Genomic DNA, 5,228 nt, shown 5'->3' on the forward strand with positions numbered 1-5,228 from the left:
TTTATCTTCACATAAATCACAGTTCTGCATGACAGCATAGCATAATTTATAGCATTCAATACCGAAACTCAGAAACAGATATTAATGGTAGACCTGCTGAAGCCAATTAGTCTCTTTTCACTAGCTCAGGTGAAACTAATGAATTGCCAGGGACTTGTCTGGACCAACACATTTTTCTCCCAGTTTCTACATAACCAAGGAATATTCCACAATGTAAATCTCGTAGTGATTACGAAGAAGAAAGCTAAAGCCACCTTAATGTCAGGATATTCAGATTCTGTTAGTCTTTTTGTACTATTCTATCTAAAAACTGCTGTCAGTCATTAAAAAAAAAATGATTTAATGGTAAAAGAAAAAAAAATACTTCTGGAGTAGTTCTGTCGATATTGAAGTCAAATTCCTTTCTTTACCCTAAGGTTTTAAGCCACTCCCACAGGTTATTATTTAAATGCTGAATCACTTAGGTCTTTAGTCTGTCAACAGTACATTGTCTGCTTTGGACTAGAAGTCAACATCAACTGTGCAAGTAACAAGAATAAAATTGCAGCAAGCTTTTAAGGTGAAAATGCAAATCTCACATTATTGATTAAGTCCTTAATTCCTGAAAGCACTTAGATTACAAGTTGCCAACTTTGCCAATATTTAATTATACTCTAATTCACCATTCCTTTAAATTAGAGGTGTAGCAACTTAAAAAACAGCTCCTCTATTTTTTTTTTTAATCTCAAAGAATGCAAAGCTACAAATTATTGTGAATGACTTTCTGTGTGAGCTTCTGTGGACAAACAACACAAACATCCCCTAACAATTGTGACTGGGTTGTAATACTACTCACTATGTCAAGCAAATTGATCCAGCCAAAAGTTTACTTTGTAGGTAAAAACAGAATGAAAATGCCAAAATTTGACTATGAGAAGTAAGCAGAGATATTTCTTTTGAAAAGACCTAAATGCTGATTAGCAATACAGACAATATATGTTGAATGTACCTCAGCTATATCAAAACAAGTTATGGATATGAGAATAAGTGGATCCTGCTCCATTCCCACTTCTCCTGTCCATGCTTTTTCATCCACGTCATAATCAGCCCTCAAACATTCAATCTCTTAATGCATTATAAAACTGCCCACTGGTTTGGTCAGGACAATCATTAATCCAGCCAAAGATTATGTCAACTAGCAATAAAAACAGCTGAGTACCAGAAGTGATGCAATGAAAGTGAAGTGGCACGCTCAGAAAGGAACCCTGTATGTCAGTAAAATTTGCTGACAAGTTGCACACTAATTCTGTGAAGTCATATTCTCTCTTCTTCAATGAGAACTTATACATAAATCCAGTCAAAAACATTATTCCTCTTACTAATAATAATCTTTAAGGTTACTCATCCCTCTTCAAAGGATCTTGAAAATATTTTAGGTTTTATTGTTAAAAGACACAATCCTCCATTCAAAAATGCTCTGTGTGAAATGGCTTTATTTATTTTACAATTGCAAACACTTCTATGCTCCTTGGCTTACAAGCAGAATGAAGTCTACTAGAAACAGGACCTTTCACATCAGCTGCTAATGGTGCTCTATGTCAGAGAATCAAAATACAGGTTAGTATGAGTAATCCTTTAAAATGGTTACCATTTCAGAAACCAGAGGAAGATAATTGTTTTGGGAATACTTATCCTGCCTAGGAAGACTACAGAAACCTTTCAATTTAAGAGTTCAACAAAGCGTTCAACACAAGACTGTCAAAACTGTCTCCACTGGTTATACCAATACAACATGCAGCAGTTTGAATGTGATTCAGTATATTCCAAGATGACAACAAAAAAGCAGAAAGCTGCTGCATTTCTGGAAAAGATTTGAGAACCAGAACCACTGACTCTCAGCATAACATGACCTGAAATGTCTGTAGTCTTGTTGGACATTAAGAAAGCTTTAGGGAAGCACATTTTGTTTCAGTACCCTTTTCAGTAATGAGCTTTTGATTGTCACCAGAGTGCTCCGCCCTTCCACCCATCCAAGCAGGGCTTCTACAAATATGCTGACAAAAGAGAAATGGGTAAATTAATTCTGGACCAAAAACAGAGCAAGATAAACCCTTTCCTTAAACATTTCATGAGAATGAAGCCTTTCTGTGCAGTCTTTGATGCACTAGATCAATCAAAATGTAGTCATGCTATCCTTTAAGCACTGAACTCCACACTGTGGAAAGTTCCTGTTAAGACAGCTCAAACCAAATGTCAACACTACTCAAAATTAAGTTCTTTCAGAAGGAAAAGTATTATAGAACAATTTACCTCAAGCTGCCTTTGCTACAGTAACTGCTGTAGAAATTTGCAAGTATGCTAATGGAATGTGTTGGTATTTAAAATTCCTTCTTTCAGGAATTTGTTTTACTCAGTGAGTATCCCAGCAGTATAAATAAATGTTTCACTCCTAAAACTGGAGAACTTCTCCAAAATACTGAAGAGGCATCAGCTTTTTCAAAAGCTGCCATCTACAGTACTGAACTGAGTTACTCAGGCTTAATACATGCTTACAACAAAAGTTGCAGGAAATGCTGCCTCCTACAGAACACGCAGCACCTCAACACACCATAAATTAAACAAAGCAGACAAGTACTATTATGTGTTTTTATTATAGAAAAACAAAAGGCTTCACTTGAATTCAATAAGCAGCATTATTTCATGAATTCAAAACAGGTTATAACAGTGAAGTTGCTTTCAGAAACCTTTAGAGATTTGAGAAAAAAGAATAAAGTGACAGATTCTCCTCTGACAACAATCTAAATTATTTGCATGACCACAGTAAGTTCCTGTAATTGCATATCACTTCTTACACTCAGTCTGTGATTCATATGCTCATCTTTTCCCTGTGCCTTGTTGAACATAGCCGAGAAAAGGATTTGGTGAAAACAGCAGTACATTTCAAGCTTGATTTTCAATAGCTCAGTACACATCAGATTAATATTACAATTCAGAAGTGACTGAGATACATTTTCTTCTTCAGCAGTTGAATGTTACAGTTGTATCAGAACCCAGTGAGAGGTGTTTCTTACACAGCATTCATCATTTTCAGCTTTGTATCACAAGATTTCTCAGCAAGATACTGGGCTAGTATTTGATTATAAACAAAAAATAACCACAAAAATGAAGAGTCACAAATGAGGTACAGTTTGCAATGCAGCAGAATTCATGGGGTTTCTTTTTTACTTTTGTTGGTCAGGTTTTTCGATGGTTTATTAATTGCACGCTACAGAATGAAGGGTGGCCTTCCACTGATCACATTCACCTTTTAGTCAAAAGCTGCATGTCCCCAGTCAAAGCCAAAATTAAACATGTAATTGATTTGTATTTGAAACCTCATGGCAACAGACAAATCAAGGAAACATCTTACTATATTAATAGTCTTATTGCCACCACTGACTTATGTTGAATTCCAAAGGAACTTATAGCCTGCCCTTGAGTGATTATTTTAAAATGCAACTCAACATCTCTAAATCATGTTAAAGACAACTCTAAACACAATTTTAAGCATCTCACTCTTCACGTATGTGCTAAAAATATAACTCAAGGTATCCTGCATATTGAAAAAGAAACCAAAACACAGACATTAAAAAAGCAAGATAACTCAACTTACTATTTACAACCAGCTCAAATATAATGCAAACATAATGGAAAAAGGGGAAAAAATGCAATTCACAAAGGAAAAAGGAGAAAACAAAAAGCAAAAAAAGCATTTCTGACACCTGCTATTCAGAATTATACAAACCCATATTTTCTTGTTGTTCTGAAACAAAAGTGGGTTGATTAAAAATCTTTTTTTATTCTGAAAAATATTTCCTAACTTTAGACCTTGTTTGTTACACTGATAACAGTCATCTACGTACTGTAACCAGCACCAGCTAAGACCAAGTTACTTAAACCGAAGACCCAAATTTTCTTCCCACAACAAAAAGAATGCAATTCATTTTCCATAGTTATGCTTTATGTTATCATCATTTGCTCCAACACAAAACTTGACTATTTAAGTTTACCAATGTCTTCATATAAAATGTCTTAAGAGTTACTGCACAGTAATTTCCTATGTGATCTAGCTGCCTTATACAGAGGACTTCATCTGTATTATATTGTAATACTACTTTAAAAGAACAACAAAAAAAAAAAATAGCATGAATACCAAGATAAGGAGCAACAGAAGTTCTGTTTGCGTGGTAGTTTTCATAGCATCAGTGCTAATGGCCTTGGAGATTTTAACCTTGGACACAAACTAGTCATTTTCACAGGATCGTATTAGAAGTGACTATTATGACAAAACAGATAATAAAAATGCATTATACTGATCAATCTTTATGAAAGTTAATATTATGCTCCATTAACTCTCTAGGTAACAGTCTCAAATAGTAATATCAACACAAACCACCTCAAAGACTTGTAACAATCTAAACACTGTAAACATGTTTACATCAGTCAAAAAGCTTGTCATGTGGGATTTTGGCAAAATAGAGTGCTTGTGTCATCCTTTATCAAGCTGTACTGTAGTTTCAGAAAACTTCCAGTACAAATGATCATTTGTAATAAAAGGTTATGTAAGCATAAAACAATTTAACATGTAACCTTGTTTGAAAAGTTTTAAAATGTAGTTCTCCAATAATTTTTAGCTGCTAACATATTGTATATCACAGAGATATTCCCGACTGCCAGTAATTACATTAGTACATTATAAAACAGTCCTCTGGTTTATAACAATTTACATTTAACTTGATAACAAAAAATCATTTTCCCAAAATAATGTGCAACAATAAAACATGTGAGTTCCTGGAAAAACCGTAATATGTCTTTAACCATCAAGGTTCTGAAAGAATTTACAGATCTCTTGAATTTTTTTTAGTATACAGCCTTAATTCTGAGTGCTCGGCTGGGCTGTATTGTTATCAGTTCATCAGGTATACTAAAGCCAAGTAACATTATCTCATTGTTCTAGAAACAATAAAAAACCTCCCCAAAAGTACCTGCAAGTTCCTTCATATTCCTTTGATAATTGTTAAAGACAATTGAGAGAACACCCCTATTTCAGCTCTTTTCCCTGTCAATATCTGAGAAAATTTAAACACATGCAAGTCAAAACTACCATAACGCAGACACAAAAAGGTCCTCTTTCATGAAGATCATCAATAAATGACTACCTTCAATAAATCAGTCTATTTGGAAATTCTAGAGATTTTTTGTTCAACACA

Source organism: Tetrao urogallus (assembly GCF_951394365.1).
Source record: "Tetrao urogallus genome assembly, chromosome: 3".
NCBI classification, from domain to species: Eukaryota; Metazoa; Chordata; class Aves; order Galliformes; family Phasianidae; genus Tetrao; species Tetrao urogallus.